Source organism: Rutidosis leptorrhynchoides, chromosome 5, assembly GCF_046630445.1.
Source record: "Rutidosis leptorrhynchoides isolate AG116_Rl617_1_P2 chromosome 5, CSIRO_AGI_Rlap_v1, whole genome shotgun sequence".
NCBI lineage: Eukaryota > Viridiplantae > Streptophyta > Magnoliopsida > Asterales > Asteraceae > Rutidosis > Rutidosis leptorrhynchoides.
The window spans coordinates 252,967,683-252,990,268 of NC_092337.1; positions in this window are offsets into that span (position 1 = coordinate 252,967,683).

Sequence of the window (22,586 nt, forward strand, 5' to 3'; positions counted from 1 at the left end):
TATGTTCATTGCTCGAACTCGAATTGGTTCTCGTTCTTTTCTGCTTAAAGCATCAGCCACCACATTCGCCTTCCCGGGATGATAACGAATTTCACAATCATAGTCGTTTATTAACTCGACCCACCTACGTTGCCTCATGTTCAGCTGTTTTTGATCGAAAATATGTTGAAGGCTTTTATGATCAGTAAACACAGTGAATTTAACCCCATACAAGTAATGTCTCCACATCTTCAATGCAAACACGACTGCTCCCAGTTCTAGATCATGCGTCGTATAATTCCGCTTGTGAATCTTCAATTGTCGGGATGCAAATGCAATTACTTTCTTTCGTTGCATAAGAACACAACCAAAACCTTGTCGCGAAGCGTCACAATATATTTCAAAATCATCGTTCCCTTCAGGTAACGATAAAATAGGCGCCGTAGTTAACTTCTTCTTCAATAATTGAAATGCGTTCTCCTGCTCCGAGGTCCATTCGTATTTCTTCCCTTTTTGCGTTAATGCTGTCAACGGCTTAGCTATTCGAGAAAAATCTTGAATAAACCTTCTATAATAACCGGCTAAACCCAAAAATTGGCGTATCTGCATTGGTGTCTTAGGAGTCTCCCATTTTTCAATGGCTTCAATTTTTGCTGGATCAACCTGAATTCCTTTGCTACTAACAACGTGGCCAAGAAATTGTACTTCTTTCAACCAGAAAGCACACTTAGAAAATTTAGCATAAAGTTGTTCTTTTCTCAACAACTCCAGTATCAACCTTAAATGCTCTTCATGCTCTTGCTCACTCTTGGAATAGATAAGAATATCATCAATGAAAACGATAACAAACTTATCTAAATACGGACTACAAACTCGATTCATGAGGTCCATGAATACAGCTGGCGCATTCGTCAATCCAAACGGCATAACCAAAAATTCGTAATGACCATAACGTGTCCGAAAAGCAGTTTTCGGAATGTCCTCTTCTTTGACGCGTAGTTGATGATAGCCCGATCTTAAGTCGATTTTCGAATAAACACATGATCCTTGCAATTGATCAAATAAGTCATCAATTCTCGGTAGTGGATACCGATTCTTGATAGTTAACTTATTTAATTCACGATAGTCTATACACATCCTAAAAGATCCATCTTTCTTCTTAACAAACAAAATTGGAGCTCCCCACGGTGAAGTACTCGGTCGTATGAATCCACGGTCCAGTAATTCTTTTAACTGACTTTGAAGTTCTTTTAACTCGGACGGTGCAAGTCTATATGGAGCACGAGCCACTGGTGCAGCTCCTGGTACTAAATCTATTTGAAATTCTACCGATCTAAATGGAGGTAATCCCGGCAATTCTTCCGGAAAAACTTCAGGAAAATCTCTTGCCACAAGCACGTCGTTGATGCACTTTTCTTTCTTTTCGATTTTATTAACATGTGCTAAAATAGCGTAACATCCCTTTTCTAAACACTTCTTGGCTTTCAAACAGCTAATGAGTTTTAGCTTTGAATTACCCTTCTCTCCATAAATCATCACCGGTATTTTATCCTTACCAGGAATACGAATTGCCTTCTTAGCACAAACAACTTCCGCTCCTATTTTGGACATCCAGTCCATGCCGACTATTACATCAAAACCTCCTAATTCTACGGGTATTAAGTCGATTTTAAACGTTTCTCCGGCTAGATTTATTTCACAACCACGACAAATTTTATCGGCTTTAATTAGTTTACCATTAGCTAACTCAATCAAGTACTTAGCATCTAGAGGTAATGATGAACAATTCAATTTAGTGTAAAAATTTTTACACACATAACTTCTATCGGCGCCAGTATCAAATAAAATAGATGCTGATAAGTTATTAATGGTAAACGTACCCGTAACAAGCTCCGGGTCTTCTCGTGCCTCTCTAGCATTAATAACAAACGCTCTTCCACGTGCAGGTCCGCCATTCTGATTCGGGCACTGACTCTTATAGTGACCTTGTTTTCCACAACCAAAACAAGTAATGGTAGCCAAAGCAGTTCTATTTGCGTTGGTGGCAGGAGTCTTGTTGCCATTTGTAACGAGAGCCTTACAATCTTCCGCAAGATGACCTTGTCGATTACACTTGGTGCATAACACACTACAGTAACCAAAGTGATGTTTGTGGCAACGGTTGCATAAAGGATTTTGTCCTTTATAACCAAAGCTTAAACCACTACCCGCACCTTGCGTGTTTTCTTGTTTCTTAAAAGATTGTTGTTGGTTACCTCGATCATAATTTCCATTCCACTTTCTTTTGTTACCTGATACCTTCACATCAGTATTGGATACTTTCTTATCCATGATGACCTGATCCATTAGCTCGTTTGCCATGGTTATAGCTTCATGAATTGTCTTAGGTTTCGATGCTGTAACATTTGCCTTGACCTTTTTGGGCAAACCAGCTTTGTACATTTCAATCTTCCGTTCTTCGGTTGGAACCAATTCAGGACATAGCAAAACTAATTCCATGAATCGCTGGTTGTAGTTGGTGATTTCAGTACCAACCACCTTCAAACTTCGTAACTCATCTTCTAACTTAATAACCTCATTCCTTGGACAATACTCGGTGATTATCATTGCTTTGAATTCTTCCCATGGAGTATCATAAGCTACATCTCCTCCTACCGCCTTCACATAATTCTTCCACCATGTGAGTGCACTATCTTGTAAAGTGCACGATGCAAACTTGGTCATGTCTTTTTCATCACAACCGCTGATTTTGAACACCGTCTCCATCTTTTCTATCCATCGGGTTAAACCGATAGGTCCTTTCGTTCCACTGAATGATGATGGCTTGCAAGCTTGGAACGTCTTGTAGGAGCATCCTACACGAGGATTTGGATTAACTGCAGCAGCTCTTGCAGCCTCAACCCATAACATTCTGTCGTTCACTCGCTGGTTGATGAGTTCCTCGAGTTCTTGTTCCGTCATTCGATTCAATCGCGCCATTTCCTAATGAAAGAAAATAATTATTCACATGGATTATTATAGATGTAGTGTGTATTTATAGTACATTATAGCTTATTAATAATATGAACTAGGTATTATTATAAAAGCCTTTTCTTCTTATTAGCGTTTTATAATTATATCTTGGGTAGTACCTACCCGTTAATGTTCATACTTAATAGCTTAGTACAGAATCAATTACTACAATCTAAATAATACTTAACCATGGAAAATTATTGCATTTCATACTTCAATATTTTACATATGCTTATCTTACATCGAACATTAAGCAAACCACACTATTAATATTATACAAAACATTATTCGGTTCCATGGTTTGACACAGCAGCGCATTGTTTGATCTATTTTCTAGGACGTTTAGACACAAAGATTTGCTTAACGCTTATCCTAACTGTCTGCCTATATTTTGGCTGTGGGACTGAAGAACTGGATGCCGGGACAGAACGAATAGGAATAGCGGGGATAGGGGTGGTAGTGTTGAGTGGAATTGGTGCCACATCATTCTCATTAAACTCGGGATTTGGATTTTCTAATTCATTAGCCTTTCGTTTCTTTCCTAGTTCGAACTCGTCTTTTGTAATTTCCTGTATTTCTTCCTCGGGTTCACTTTCCTCCTCGGGTTCACTTTCCTCCTCGGGTTCACTTTCCGGGTTCTCTATAGTTGGTTCATCCGGAATTTGTGAGTCTTCCCCAAGGATATCATTTTCGTCATCGGACAGGTTAATGACTGGAACGCCATCTGAAGATTCTGATTCGGAGTCGTTGATTGTGATAACAATTTTTGAGCTCGACATCTATCACACAACAACTAACCCATTAGTACTTATATAATATTTACATATAAATTTTTTAACCAACAGTGATAAGCAATGGTTTTTAAAATCAGACCCGGTCAAAGTCCAGACTTACTAATGTATCCTAATGGCTTCTCGGTTAGACACACTAATGCAGACCTGGTTCGCTAAGACCAACGCTCTGATACCACATGTCATAACCCGTCCTTAACCATAAGAACGTGTTAGATAACGTATGATTTCATTGCGAGGTATTGACCTCTATATGCGACATTTTTTTAAAAAGGAAAACTGCATATATTATACATTACAAACCAAACCATTATTTTTGTTACAAGCTTTAGACAATAAAAAGATGATTATCGTTTAACGATAATCTTCGACTTACAAACTTTACAAATGATAATAACAACACGATTTCTAGCATATTTTACAACACACGTCCTCGGATATGCAGTTTTATTTTTGACACAAATATGAGTACGCATGATCCTGCTTAGATTCAACATAATGCAGCGGAAGCTTTAATTATCACCTGAGAATAAACATGTTTAAAAACGTCAACATAAAGTTGGTGAGATATAGGTTTAGTGCGCAGCAATATATATATATAGACCACAAGATTTCGTATATAAACAGTTTAATAAAAGTATTCTAAGTGGTTGAGCACTTGGTAACCATACTTAACATTTTCACGTCGCATATTCCCTTTAATATGAAATCTTACTACACCGTACCAAGTGTAGTCACAAAACGAAGTACTGTGCAACCGTTGAATACTGGTCGTCCAGTCCGGTTGGGGTTGTCAGGCCCGATAGATCTATCAACAGGATTCGCGTTTACAATACCGCTGTAAATAATAGTTACCAAGCTACAGGGAAGTATGCCAGTGGTACAACTCAACGTAGAATATATTTTTCAGTTACTTGTGTCCATAACGTAAAACATAAAATACATGTATTCTCATCCCGAAATATTTAGAGTTTAAAAGTGGGACTATATACTCACTCTTGTCTTGATGATATATATATTTTGACTCGGTCTTCCGGTTGATATCACGAACCTATCCATATATAATATATCAATATGTTTTCATTTTAAAACAAACGTTATATATATATATACTTGTTATACTTTTAATATTTTGAATATTTCCTTAGTCCGTAGTTAGCATTCCGATGTTAGTAATTCAATTTTTAATGGTTCATTTTTAGATGTTTAATATACCCGCAATAAACAAAACCCCCAACGAAATAAATAAAACCCCATCGTATATGTATTGGTCGAGATTAATCTTGACCCATGGTACCGGTGTTGTCAAATGACGTGTTGCGTACATAAAGTACCGGTGTTGTCAAATGACGTGTTGCGTACAATCATGGGATCTTATGATTAATCTTCTCGTGTTGTTTACGGGTGATCCTGAACCATATAAAATTGAATTATAAGTACATATATATAAAATATCATGTTATCTTAGAAATATGTGATTTATATCATTTTTTTCCAATTGATCCCGTAGTTGAAATGATCTAGGATAACCAATTTTGTTTCGGTCATAGTTTCTTCGTTACAAATCCGTTTTCGTTGATTCAAATTGCCATCTTCTTGGATCGAGTTCTTCTTTAAGACTATGAACTGTAAATACCTTGGTTTGTATTCAAAATCATACGGCATAAGTGAAACATTAGTGAAACATATGAAGTTAAACATTTTTGTTACAACAAAATCATTTAATGACCATTTTTCTAAAAAATACTTATACTTTGAAAAACCAAGTTTTACCTTGTTAAATTAGCATATACATAAGTTATATTACAGGTCTTGAAGTATTTTAAAAGTTAAGTTAGAAGGATCTATTTAGTTTGCAAACAAGTTTGAAAACATTCAAACTATGTTCTTGTTGTTAAAATTTTATACCATAAAATAAGATAGCTATACATATATGAATCGAATAAGGTTATGAACATAGTTACTACCTCAAGTTACTTGGACAAGATTGCTGTAAAAGAGGAGTAAGAAGCTAGAATCAAAAGGGTGATAGAAGTGGATGAAAGATTGGAAGTAAGTTGGTGTTCTTGGAGGGTTTTCTTGAAGTGTTTTTGTATGGTTTTCTTATGGTGTTTTAGTATGGTTTTTGAAGCTAGATCTTTATGGAACTTTGCTGGATTGTTATGGAGTTTAGAGAGTAAGAAAGAGTGTGTGTTTTTAGTTAAGAGATTGAAGTAAAAATGAATCAAAAATGATGATACATATATACTCCTAAAAATGTGATCTTTAAGGATAACATGACAAAATTTTAGTTTGTATTTTTGTAATTAGTCTTGCAATGATTCAAAAGTAATTACCTTATACATAAGGCATGAATAAGGGCTGGTTAGGTGGTGATTTGATGTGTATATACCAATAGTAAATACGTATAGAAGCTTGGTATGATACGAGTACAAATACTCTAGGTATACGTATAGAAATTTTGTGAAAAATGGAATGAGGATTCAAATATAGCTATCTTTTGTGAATACACTTATATGATTTTATGTATTTAAGTTCTTAAAAGTGATTAAATACATTACTTATACAATATATGTATAAACATTATAGTCTTAAGTATTTAAGTCAAATAACGTTACGTATTGTTATCGTTTTGAAAACTTAAGTTAGTAGTTTCAAAATACACATATAACTTGTTGTTATTAATACAAAATGAGATATTAAAACATTCATTAATCATGTTAAATATGTATATATACATATATATACACAAACGTATAATTATCATATATTGTATAGTTCGTGATATCATCGGTCAAACTAGACGGTCAAACGTTGTGTAAAATTCTTTTCGGAAATATAAATCTCGACAATTTGGATTGCTTATCATGTTGGCAAGGTTTAATTTATGTAAATATTAATCTTATAAGTATAGTATGATCGAAAAAGTGCGGGTCGTTACACCAACCTTTTGGTTAACACTTTAAAGCATGTTTATTCTCAGGTATTAAAGAAATCTTCTGCTGTGCATTTGCTCATTTTAAAGATATTTCTTGGAGTCATTCATGGCATATTTCAAAATACGTTGCATTGAGGTCGTTGAGTTCAATAGAGATTATTATTAAGTAAAATGACAGATTAGGTCATTTATAGGTTGGTTATCATGAAATGGTATGTATGCCTGTCAACTTTCGATGAAATAAAAATTTGACTTTTAAAACGAATGAAATGTTTGTAAAATGTATCATATAGAGGTCAAGTACCTCGCAATGTAATCATATGTTATTGTATTCGTTCTTATGGATTAGGACGGGTCTTTACATGTGGTATCAGAGTGGTGGTCTTAGCGAACCAGGTCTGCGTTAGTGTGTCTAACTGATAGTCGTTAGGATGCATTTGTGAGTCTGGACTTCGACCGTGTCTGCATGTTAAAAGTTTTGCTTATCATTACTGTCGAAAATTACCTACTTATCATTCTTAGTCTAGACACGTCTTATTGCATTGATTGCATGAATAGTGTATACACAAAAAATTCATATCTTAGCGTATCTGCTAATTCATATCTTAGCGTATCTGTTAGTATAAACTTTACCTGACATATTCCGTAAATTCCTCCGTAATCTACGAAATCTTTTGCTCTATATATATAGATATTCTATGTAATTAGAATACCACCCGATAGCCAAAAAATCATTTCATATCGAAAAATCCTTTATTCAATCATACGAAATGGAATTCGTCATTAGTTCAAGTCACTCGGATTCCAAAATGGAATCCCACTCAAGCTCCGAGAGTAGTGTGACTGGAATGGATCAACCAATCAGCCATCATCTATACTGGATGAATTGGGAATGGGTTCGTAGCCTCCTTAATTATTAGAGACAAGAAGAAGGCGATCCTTTCCATCCACCACATTGCCATCTTGGCGAAGAACCTGAAGCACTTACCGGCGAACCTGTTCAAGACACCATTTTTTTTCTCCTATTTCCAGAGTATCACGTCATGATTATAAACTATCCCAGATTCTAGATCCTATTCATCCGCTCATCTGAACCGCCAATCATCCCGGTATAGTAGAAGAAACCAACGAGCTTCGCGCTCGGGTAGTAGCTTTGGAGAATATGGTGCAAAGGTTACAAACACCAGCAGCAGCACTAGCAGCAGCACCAACAGCATAACCAATACCACCATCATCAACGCCAACAGTACCATTACCACCCCTAACCACAACCGCATCATAAACCTCAACTTACAATTTGTCTCACGAGCACCAATGTCATACGCTTAGTATATACCAAGGAATACCAACAACAACAAACGATGAAGTGTTGATTCAAACCTTCATTGGAGAAACATTCTTAGACGATTATGTAATCTCTAAATCTTAGAGATTATCTATTCTAGCCCTAACCATAAATCAGTTGAGTGAATCAAAATGATATAAGGAAGAGTAGAAACCCTGACAAGAATGATGTGAGATTTACAAGTTAGACTTATTTTACCAACAGCATCAACAATACCGTAGCATTACCATCACAGTCAGTGCCATCAGTATCATCAGAATCAGCAGCACCTATAACATTACAAGCTCCGCAAGTTCAAGAGTCACCGTGAACATCATTACAAATCAACAACAAGTATGTCATATCAACGAGTTATGAAGTATTAACTCATTTCCACTGAAGGATTTATATGTATATCTTATATATATAAATTTTTAAATCATAATAAATCTTTCCGTACTAAGCTATTATGTGTGAATCTTAACTACTCGGTTAATTCATATTAATAATATGCAATAATGTACGTCTTTCGTTCGCAACTTAACCATCGTTAACTAAAATCTCTGTCTCAATTCAATAAATTCCAATTCATGATAAATCAAGTGTATTATATGTTTGATTTTACACTTTCATCATCGATGTACTCGAAACTTTTCAGATAACATCATTCGTACCTTGCAAAGTTTACAAGAATTCCACGAACACCAACATCACGCAAAGTATTAATTCATAATTTCAATTATATTGAAGAAATACTTATGTAATTTCTAAAGTTTTAGAGATTACTCTATTCTAGTTTCAACTGTAAATCAAATGAGTTTAATTTAATATTAACTCGTTAAATCTATGGTACATCTAAAGAGAATGTACACATATATATTTTCATGAAGAATGTAATAAAATTCTTTTGTACAAAATATTAATTGTGAAATTTTTTAACGGGTAGGTAATACCCGAGAGATATATAAATTCACAATTAATATGTTATATTCTTCGAATCTGAATTCAACAATCATCAACTATACTCACTATTTTCTCAATAATATACATTCTTTCATAAAAATCAAAACAACCATACTCATTCAAATTCAATTACATATTTTGATTTTGAAATCACAAAATTAAATTCGAGATATAATCGGTATCATCACTCTTAGATTCTTACATCTTTCAAAGTTATACTTTGACCTCAAAACTGTGCTAAAACATCATTTCTATTCATAGAACCCAGAAGATATTTGTATCATTCAAAATCCTAGAACATTATATGTATATAACGATTACAATCTGTGTTCAAACCCTTCAAAATTCCTGAAGACACTTCAAACAATGAACAATAGAGATGATGATCCAACCACATTTTATCCACCGTTATGTACCTGAAAAACTCTTGAAACCAAAGTCATAGTTGAAAGGACCCGTTCATATACATTATAAACGATTCACAATAGTTGATTTCATCACGAGGTATTTGACCTCTATATGATACATTTTACAAACATTGCATTCGTTTTTAAAAGACAAACTTTCATTTACATTGAAAGTTGACGGCATGCATACCATTTCATAATATATCCAACTATAATTGACTTAATAATAATCTTGATGAACTCGACGACTCGAATGTAACTTCTTTTGAAATATGTCATGAATGACTCCAAGTAATATCTTTAAAATGAGCAAATGCACAGTGGAAGATTTCTTTCATACCTGAGAATAAACATGCTTTAAAGTGTCAACCAAAAGGTTGGTGAGTTCATAGGTTTATCATAAAACAATAAAATTCATCATTTTGATAGACCACAAGATTTAAATGCTGCATGGTACAAATGGGCCCGAATCCTATACCCACCTATAATGTACATGCGATATCTTTTAAATATAGTACACCTTTTTCGTGTACGAAAACATCTTTCATAAATCTTAGTAACCGTACACAAATCTCGTGCACAAAAATAACATAAACATAACCTGTGTATAAAATCATTCTCTTGATACATAACATTCACTTTTCATTTCTTTCATAGCTTAGCTTGGTAACCGATCTTAACATATAATGTGCATCAATAATATCCGCAAAAATAGAACATCACGTCTGTATAATATATAAACCTCGAAGTACTAAACACCATGCCCAGTAGCTCTTCTGTCTAGTGAACATTCTGGGTGGGGGTGTTAAACCCGGTAGCTACCTTTAGGATTCACGTCAATTAGGCGTGCACTAATTCTCAAAATTAGTGATGTTCCCTAATTCTTAGGTTACCAAGCAATAATAATCAGGGGAAAAATATTCATATCAATTGTGGCAATTATCACGTCTACATAATTCAATGGTGGCAATTATCACATCCACATAATTCAATGGTGGCAATTATCACGTCCACATAATTCATTCGAGGAATGTTTTGCTTGTATCTATCTCGTCAAACATTTATAAAAGCATTTCATGTATTCGCAGATCAAAATATATTTCAAAAGCATTTAATAAAGCAGTTGTAAAAGTAGCGCATGTATTCTCAGTCCCAAAAATGTAAAGAGTAAAAGGGAGCGAATGAACTCACTATCCAATATTTTGTAGTAAAAATATTCATACGACGAAACTGAACAATGCAGGGTTGGCTTCGGATTCACGAACCTATATGAATTGTATATCTTATTAAAACATATAATGAAAATCACATAATTTCCTTTATTAATTATATATTATTTATGTGTTTGCAGTTTATATAATTTATATTAAATTCCATTTAAAAATATATACTTATATTATATCTTAAGGTATATGTTTTATATATTTAAAATGATTAGAATCTATACATTTAGTTAAATATATATATATATATATATATATATATATATATATATATATATATATATATATATATATATATATATAGTATTATATTAAAAATATCGACTTTGTTGTATGTAGGTATTTATATAAGAAATGTTAACATGTCTTATATATAGTTATATAGATTAGTAATATAATTGTAGTATACGTAATATGTAGGTTTTATGTACCAAATATCTATTTGTTAAGAATGATAGTTTTGATATTAATGATTCTACTAATAATAACTTTATTAATAACGATAATACTAATAATAAAAATGATAATGATAATAAAGATAATACATATGTTAATAATGATTCTAATAATACTAATAAGTACATAATGATACTAATACTAATATTAATAATAATAATAGTTTGTGTTATTTTGATAATAATAATAATCTTAATCATAATAATAGTAATAATACATATATTAGTAATAATAATAATGATAAAAATTATAATTTTAGTAACAATAACATTAATAATAATAATTTTTGTAATGAAATCTACCTTCCAAAGCTTTTCAAAAAAATATGTCCCGAACAGGGTTCGAACCCGAGACCTCTCGCTCACTCATCAACACCCTTAACCATTCCTCCATTTTAGTTTTTCTGATTTATAATACAAATCCAAATACTTATCTATTACATGTTTCAACCCACTTCATCTTCTTCACCAAAATCTAAACAATCAAACAACTTCATTCTTAATAGTCAATCATCAAAATGGTTTTAGGACTTTTAAACAAACATGAAACAAAAAATAAAAGTGTTCTTGTAATTAAGAAAATTAAAAAAAAAAAACTAAGAAAAAGCCTACTGCTGAAGCTGGTAGCTTCTAAAAAAATTAATGTTTTCAATTTTGAGTTCGTTTTGGACAATCTTTACAACATGAAATATGTTTCAAATCATTCCTAAAAACTATTGGAATCCTCAATTGAACTTAAAACATCAAAACAAACTCTAATTTATTGATGAACAACTTAGTTGACTTTTGACAAAATATCTTTGACTCGCAAATTCGAATTCGTTATTAAGAATTGGAACTTGAGATTTTACAGAAAGTTTAAGTAAATGATTCATAACAACTCTGCATTTTTAGTTTTTGAAATTTGTTTCAAATTCAAGTTTGTGTATCTCACTGTTAAGAACACAAGAACTCAAAAATTGATTTTTAGATTAAGAGTGTTATAGGTTATGATTACAACATGGATTGTGTTGCAAATCATTTCTATAATCTTTATGGATCATCAAATTAACTGGAAATATCAAAACAAACTCGAATTTGATTCAAGAACACTTAGTTGACTTTTAAAATCCAAAACTTTGACTCTCAAATTAGAGATTAATAGAAAGAATTGAGAATTGAAAACTTACATATAGTTTAGTTAGATGAATTCTAACACTTCTGCATTTAAGGATTTTGAAATTTAACACTAAATCAAAATTTGGCTAAAAAGATGAAGAACAGAGGTGTCGAGAAAATTTTGTGATTTTTGGTTTGTAATTCAATCCTTAACTTCAGTAGTTCATTTATAATGTAAAAATCTTTGTTATTGAAGTTGATAGATGACAAAATGCAGACATGAAACAAAAAAATTAAAGCTCGATCGTGATATGTAACAAAATGGGAATCTATTTGTACTATTTTTTTATTTTTATGTTTTTATAATTATTATAAATATAAATATAATAATAAAAGTACTTTTTAATATTATAGAAATAATAATAATATAAATAACAAAAATAATGATTTTTATTAATAATAATCATAATAACCTTAATGATAATTATAACATGTTTGTATCTTGAAAAATAACAATACATATAATTTATTTAGTAATTTCAGTAATAATAATATTGATATTAATAATATTAATATTGTTAGAAATACTAATATTAATATAACACATTATACGTATTAAACTTTTATGTCTATATATATTTAATATTAATGTTACTAATATTATTATTAATATTAGTATTAATATTAATAATGAAGTTAAGAATCTTAATACAGCACTTATATTCAAATTTGTAATTACCTTTAATATTTTAATATTACAATTTATTATTGATTATGTAATTTTAACATATCTTCTATATTTAATAATTATACATTTTATATATTAAAATATCCCTATAGTCACCAATTATATAAATCATGTTCATATATATATATATATATATATATATATATATATATATATATATATATATATATATATATATATATATATATATATATATATATATACATACATACATACATATATTCATTTTAATAGTAATTTATTTATTCTATATCTATTAATTGTATTCGAAACCACTTTCGTATATATTCAATATACTCTGTTTACATATATACATATATATTCGTGTTTCACTTAACACTTTTCATTACATAGATGTTTATCTGAAACAAATAAGTATAACGTTTTACATTTAATACTTCATTAATGTTTCTAAATCTTAATGTATCTCATTATTTTCATATCAATCAGATCGTTTAATGCTTTATTACATTTCTCGTTTAATGAATCGTCAGGAATAGTCGAAGGGTAATTTGAATATATGAACATAGTTTCCAAAATTTTCGAGACTCAACATTACAGACTTTGCTTATGGTGTCGGAATTATATAAAGATTAAGTTTAAATTTGGACGAAAATTTCCGGGTCGTCACAATAGTTTAACACGTATCCGTGTCAGATCCTTTGGCATTTATTAGCTAAAATAACTTTTCAAAGATCAATCGATGGAAGGGAGAATTGCGTGAATAACGAGACCGGCCTAACCTAAAGTGGTTCCTCCCCCCTTTGATGGCGAATCTTGATAATAGACAGTTTTGTCACATCTCCAGCAAGTCAGCTTCGACTTTTCATTCGAACTAGTCTTATTATAACCTTGATAGATATGTTGCTCTTTCGCCATCGTTACCGGGGAACCATTCTCTAACAACCCATCCTAATCCATCTGGACGAAATCATTACATTTGGTTACATCGCGAGGTACTTGACCTCTATATGATACATTTTGCAAACATTGCATTCGTTTTTTAAAAGACAAACTTTCATTACATTGAAAGTTGACGGCATACATATCATTTCATAATATATCCAACTATAATCGACTTAATAATAATCTTGATGAACTCAATGACTCAAATGCAACGTCTTTTGAAATATGTCATGAATGACTCCAAGTAATATCTCTAATATGAGCAAATGCATAGCGGAAGATTTCTTTCAAACCTGAGAATAAACATGCTTTCAAGTGTCAACTAAAAGGTTGGTGAGTTCATTAGTTTATCATAAACATTCATTTCCATCATTTTAATAGACCACAAGATTCTCATTTTTAATAAATATCATTACACTCGCAAGTGTATAAAATCCATTCGTATGATGAACACCTGGTAACCGACATTAACATAATGCATATAGAATATCCCCGCATACTCACAAGTATGCCATAAATATTGGCAATTGCAATCACCATTTAAATCGAAGTACTAAAGCATTCCAAATTCCAGAATGGGGTTTGTTAGGCCCATAGATCTATCTTTAGGATTCGCGTCAATTAGGGGCCATTTCCCTAATTCTTAGGTTACCAAACTTGAAGGGGCAATATTCGGTTTAATAATTCAACCATACAATGTAGTTTTAAGTACTTGTGTCTATTTCGTAAAACAATTATAAAATAGCGCATGTATTCTCAGTCCCAAAAATATATATTGCAAAAGCATTTAAAAATGGAGCAAATGAAACTCACTATACTGTATTTTGTAGTAAAAATACATATGACGATATTGAAAAATGCAGGGTTGGCCTCGGATTCACAAACCTATATAAGTTGTAATTATATTAAAACACATAATTGAATTCGAACAACTTTATATATATATATATATATATATATATATATATATATATATATATATATATATATATATATATATATATATATATATATATATATATATATATATATATGTAAATTTATTAGTTATGTCCTTTTTATATTAATAATATGTATATTTCATATTTTCATTAAAAATATCAATTTTGTTAAAAATGATAATAGTTATAATACTTGATTTTACTAATAAAGGTAATAATTATATTAATGATAATAATAATGATATTTATAATAATAGTTGAAAAATATTAATTTTTATTGTTAATGATATTTATGATAATGATAGTAATAATAGTAATAATAAAGATAATCATAATTCTTAATAATGATAATTTTTAATAACTATAATAACTCTAGTCAAAATGTTAATTTTAATAAAAAGATACTTTAAAAAAATGATAAATTTGATAGTTTTCATTAAAATAATACTTTTGGTAATAATAATTATAATAGTAATAATACTGATACTAATATTAACTACAATAATACTTTTATTACTAGTGATAATAAGTTTAGTAATAACAACGCTAATAACTATATTAATAATAATAATTTTAATAATACTTACTTATCCTAATAAAAATAAAATGGTAAAATCATATTTATTAATGATGTTAATAATATTAATTATAATTTTAGTTATAATCATATTATTAATAATGAATGATACTTAATACATTTTTTTAGCATTTATAATAATAACACTTATAATACTTGTAGTAATAATAATAACTAATAATAACAATACTAATAACAATAATAATAATAATAATAATAATAATAAAACTAATAATAATGATAAGAATAATTAGTTTGATATTGGAACTACCTTTAAGGCTCGAAAAAAAAATATCAAACTGCCCAAGCTGGGACTCGAACCCGTGACCCCTCGCTAACCCACAACACACCCTAACCACTCTGCTATAACCATTTTTTTGTTTGTGTATCAATCTAAAATCCATTTATCCCATTTTACTGTCTCTTCTTCTTCATCCACTCTGCTATAACCATTATATATATATGATTTCTATTAATAATTATAAGGTTGAAACATATATAGAATATATAAATGTTAAAAATTCAAAGGATGTATTCATATCATATATGATATTACAAAATTCATAAATTGTAAATGTAATTAAAAGTTAAAAATAAAATAAAATAATATTAAAAATGTTAGTATTACTTTTATCAAAATAAATACTGATATTAACAATAGAATCTATTATGAATATGTATATGATGAAATATAATGTAATACATGTGATTGATTATACTAGTGTTATTATTATTATTATTATTATTATTATTATTATTATTATTATTATTATTATTATTATTATTATTATTATTATTATTATTATTATTATTATTATTATTATTATTAGAAATAATACAATTGTTATATTATTATTATTATTGTTGTAATTAGTATTATTATTAGTACCATCAATATTATTATTATTATCATTTTATATTTACTTTTATTCTTATTATGAATATTAGTATAATTTCGATATAATTATTATTATTATTATATTTATTTCTATTATTATTAGTATTAGTATTTTATTAAAATTATTAAAAACATATTATTATTATCCTTAGTATTTAAAATATTAATATGTATTATTATTATTATTTAATATGTATTATTATTATTATTCTTTAATATTAATTATATATAATATAACAGCAGATATATTCTTTTACGGGTATGGAATGTTATCTATCATTATCAGTGTTTTTATTTTCTTCTCTTTCTGTTTACTTGTGTGTATATGTCGACTTCATCTCCTCATAATTCAATAAATCGAAATCTCGTTATCAGACTCCAATCATCCGAATACTTCACCTTTGTTCTCAATTATCAATCACAACTACAACCATTTTATCAAGTTAATTGGACAGAAAATATAAAAAAAGGAGGTACGTATCCCTGTTTACAACCCATTTTTTTCAAATTAATCGATTTTGTAACAAATTTCAAATTGTGTTAATGCTGTTCTGTTAGTAAATTGCTAAACAAACTTTTTGTAAAACCTCAATCTTCAATTTTACATAATTAGTTCGAATTTGAAGGTTAAACTTTCAATTTCAAATAGTCAACCAATCTGTTCTTAGTAAAATTTGACTTTTCTGTTATGTTTAAGATTCAATTGATGTTTCCAATAGTTTCTATTAATGATTCACAAACTATTTCATGTTATAATCATTGGCTAATACGCGATCAAATATCATAATCAAAATTTTTATTTTTTTAGTAAACAGCGACGACAGGTTCTGTTTTATTTTTTATTTTTTTTATTTTTTTGAATCAGTTAAATTAAAACACAAATAGAAATCGTTTTCCTGTTTTTATTACAAATTTAAAACAAATAAAATGAGAAGTGGTAAGTGCTCTGGTTGACTAATTCATGAAGAAGAAGAAGAAGAAGAAGAAAAGAGGGAGAAAACAGATATACGAGTTAAGAAAATTAGAATCTCATAATATTCAGAAAAACACAATTGGAGAAATGGTTAAGAGGTAGTGACGGGTTTCTTGAGGTCGCGGGTTCGAGCCTCGTAGTGGGCAATTCTTTTTACACAGGCTTTAAAAGGGTATAAACCTTTTATATTATTATTTTTATTATTATTATCATCATTTTTATTATTATTGTTACTAGTATTATTATTATTATTATCATTGTTATTGTTATTATTAAAGATTTTTAGTGTTACTAGTACAAGTATTAAAATTATTATTATTATTATTATCAAATAAGTATTAGTTATCATTTATTGTTATTATCATAATAATCTTTACAAATATGACTAATATCATTATTAATGTTGCTACTAATATTGTTTTCGTCATAATCTTATCATTTTTTTTATTTAAATGATCATTTAAAATATCTAATAAGATTAAAATCATTATTAAACATACTACTATTATTAAAAATATTATTATTACTAAAACTATCATTATTACTTTATAATTACTAGTGAAACTATCCTTTTAACAAATAAATCTTTTGTATAACATATGTACTTATTACATATACTAGGATTACATTAATATTTTATATAACAAATGATATTTCATGAATACAATATTAATCACATATATAAGTAAATAGGTATATTATTATAACTAAATATTAACCATTATAATATTATATACACAAAATCAATAAATATACAATACAATATAAAACATAATGTAAGTATATGATTTAAAATGAAATTTAGTATAAATTCTATATAACTATAAATATATAAATATATAAATAATACATAATAATAAATAAAATTTTGTGATTTACACTATATGTATTAATAGATATACAATTGATATAGGTTCGTGAATCCGAGGCCAACTCTGCATTGTTCTGTTGTTCAATATCATCATATGTATTTTACTACAAAATACAGTATTGTGAGTTTCATTTGCTCCCTTTTTAAATACTTTTTCAATATATATTTTTGGGACTGAGAATACATGCGCTGCTTTTACAACTGCTTCGAAATAGACACAAATACTTAAAATTACATTATATGGTTGGATTATTAACCGAATATCACCCTTCAAGTCTGGTAACCTAAGAATTTAGGGAAATGGCCCCTGATTGACGCGAATCCTAAAGATAGATCTATGGACCTTGACAAGTCCCATTCGGGGTATGAATGCTTTAGTACTTCAAGATTATTATACAGACGAGAGGTTCTGTTTTGGGGATATTCTATGCATTAAGTTAACGTCGATTACTAGGTGTTCAATCCATATGAATGATATTTTTGTCTCTATGTATGGGACGTATATTTATGAGAAATAAAAATCTTGTGGTCTATTAAAATGTTGGAAATGATTATTTATGTTAAACTAATGAACTCACCAACCTTTTGGTTGGCACTTTAAAGCATGTTTATTCTCAGGTATGAAAGAAATCTTCCACTGTGCATTTGCTCATTTTAAAGATAATATTGGAAGTCATTCATGGCATATTTCGAAAGACGTTGCATTCGAGTCGTTGAGTTCATCAAGATTATTATTAGGTCAATTATAGTTGAATGTATTATGAAATGGTATGCATGTCGTCAACTTTCATTGTAAATAAAGTTTGTCTTTTAAAATCGAATGCAATGTTTGTAAAATGTATCATATAGAGGTCAATTACCTCGCGATGTAATCATATGTTATTGTATTCGTTCTTATGGATTAGGACGGGTCTTTACATGTGGTATCAGTGCGGTTGTCTTAGCGAACCAGGTCTTGCATTAGTGTGTCTAACTGATAGTTGTCTAGATGCATTAGTGGGTCTGGACTTTGACCGTATCTGCATGTTAAAAGTTTTGCTTATCATTCGTGTCAAAAATAATCTACTTATTGTCTTTAGGAAATTACCTGCTTATCATTCCTAGTCTAGACACATCTTACTGCATTGATTGCATAAATAGTGTATAGACAAAATCTATATCTTAGCGTATCTGTTACTTTAGACTTTATCTAAGACGTTTCCTTAATTTCCTCTGTAATCTACGGGATCTTCTGTACTATATTAGATATTCTATATAATTAGAATATTATCCGTTAACTGAAAATCATTTCATATCGAAAATCCTCTAACTAATCATAAAAGATGGATCCTACACCTAGCTTGGATTCCATTAGTTCCGGAAGCGATTTCGAGATGCGTATTGAAGTAGACTCCGAATTCAATAAACCCGAAGTGTCTCCACCGTTTAGCTATTTTTCTTTCTGAAGGAAATGGGGGTGGGTCTGAGACTTACTCAGTCGATGGAGAAATGAAGAAGGCGAGCCCTATCGCGAACCAAACTTACCTCCTAACATCGGAGGAAACGATGTACTCACCGGTGAACCTATGCGCGACACTGTATTCACCCTTCTTGCTAAAGTTTTCCACCTCGAAGGTCGCATTACTACAATCTCAGAAAATATTCAACCTCTACTTCCGAATACCAATCGAAGGGGAATATTAGAAGAAGTTAGGGAACTTTAAATTGATAATTAAGACCTATCAAATCAGATGAGTGGATGGATAGAAATGATAGAGGGTAGGATTGAAACCCTGACAAGAATGGTGCGTGATTTATAAGCTATACTTACTACACCAACATCATCACCAACCTCAGCACCAACAACACTTGTAGCACCGACAGCAACAGTATCACCATCAGCAGCACCAGCAGCATAACCAGTACCAATAACAACATCATCAAACGTCTCAACATCGCAATCTGTACCTTAAGCATAATCATCGTTCTACGAATCATTCTACGTAAACTATCTCCGTCCTTCACGGCGATTATGTAATCTCTAATGTTTTAGAGATTATGTACTCTAGCTCTAGCCGTAAATCTGATGAGTTTAATATCACATTGACTCATTAAAATTCATGATTATGACTGAAGAAAATATATATGTATATATGTGTTCATAAAGATTGTAATTAAAAATTTATTTGTACAAACTGTTAATGGTGAAAATATTTTAACGGGTAGGTAATACCCGAGGAATATTCAGATTTCACATTAATAAGTTACACTGTACATTCTTCCAATCTGATTCAACAGTTATTTACTATCCTACTTACATCCACAGATATACGAATCCGTTCACCACAGAATAACCATATTTATCCAATTTCATATTTGGATTTTGACCTATCAAAATCTAACAAGTGGCATAATGAAGAAAACATTGGACAAATAAAATCTGTTAGAAATAAACAATTTAACTATGAGAAGAATTTTGTTAAGAATCCACGCTAACTGTTCCTAGCTAACTGTTCCTAGCTAACTGGTTACATTTTATTTATCGCAATTTACATTCTCGCCATTTACATTCTCGCAATTTTATTTATCATCATTTAATTTCTGTATTTATTTTACGCACTTTAAATATCGGGACACGTATACAAGGTTTTAACATATCATATCGACGCATATTATATATATATATATATATATATATATATATATATATATATATATATATATATATATATATATATATATATATATATATATATATATATATATATATATATATATATATATATATATATTATTTGGAATAACCATAGACACTCTATATGTAGTAATGATCGAGTTCTCTATACAGGGTTGAGGTTGATTCTATAATAATATATATACTTTGAGTTGTGATCGAGTCTGAGACGAATACAGGTCACGTTACATATTAATTAATTCGAATATTATATATTAAACTATATATGAATTATTGAATTGCTAACTGTGGACTACCAACATTGGACAATTAAAATGAATTAAAATATTGACTATAACATATGAAACTAAACATTTCTTCAAGTTTGCCACTTGATTTCATTATAAACCTCATTTGTATCTTGACGATTACAATCTGCGTTCAAACCTTTCGTAATTCTTGAAAACACCTCAATCGAGAGTATGAATCAACCGCACTTCATCTACGGAAGAAGAGATTGACGCATATAGTTATGCACCTAAAAACACTTGGAACCTGAGTAAACATTTAACACGTAGTTGTACTAATTCCCTAGTGTTATTATTACCCAAAATAACTTGATAATCCTTTTTCAAAGTAGCGAATCTTGTCACAGCTCCAGCAAGACAACTTCGACTTTTCGTTCGAAAAAACCTTATTATAACCTTGATATATATGTGTGCTCTTTTATTGTTACCGGAGAACCTTTCATATTCTACCATATTACCAGCAGACGTACCAGCAACCTCGTTGCTTCTTGGTTTAAATCTCTCCGATAAATCATTATATTTATTCATTGAAACCTTATCATATACTCATCTGTATCTTGTAATGAGAACTGCCATACCAATTATCGGGAGTCAGCAATCAGTACTTTGAAAACGTACAGCATATCTACATCAACAGTTATATGTATAACATTTATCTTTTAGAATTATGGTCTTTTATTTTGAAACTCTGAACAGCACTCAGTCTACAAATCAATACTCTGAATGTTGAAAAAGCTGAATGAAGCAGCAGAAACTGTAGACAACCGTAAATGACCTTAATCGTCGGAAGTTTAATGATAAATAATAGTATGTTGGATAAGCTCAAAAAAATTGGAACTGGAAAACGGATTGAGCTAACCACGAAGGAGACCAAGGACAAATACAAGGACCAAATTCTGTATTTAAAGAATCTGATGATTCTGTTTCTGATGAAATCTTTAGCGAATACCTTGCTTCTGAATCTAAACCCTTATGGATAAATCTTCTTCATCATCCATCGATATTAGAAATTCCAAGATATCATCGTATCTTTCATTATAAATATTCTCCATATTTCTGAAGATATTTTCATAACTGTTCTTATCTGAAATCATTAATCTCATCGTGCTATCAGTGTTACATCATATAGAAACTGTTAGTTTCTATATTTTGTAAACTTTCGAGCTTAAAATATGAATGTTATTGAAGTAATGTTGGGAACTGATGCATGAGTTAGTATAATATAATGACACTTGATCAACGTGATTATATTACAGTAAGTCATGCTGAGTTTCTAAATGGAACATGATGATTCACAGACCATACCATCATCATGTGTCATGTTACATAACTCTTTCATTCTGCTTAACTTCTGAATATATCAAGAAAGTATGTTCTTGATAGTTCTATTCTCAGTGACTCAGGTAATTTGACAAATCAAATCATGCGACTACGTTCTTTCTTGTTTAGGACATTAAATTCATTCGAAACTCCATTGATAATGCTAAAAACGAACGTATATTTCATAGCATTATTCCTCAA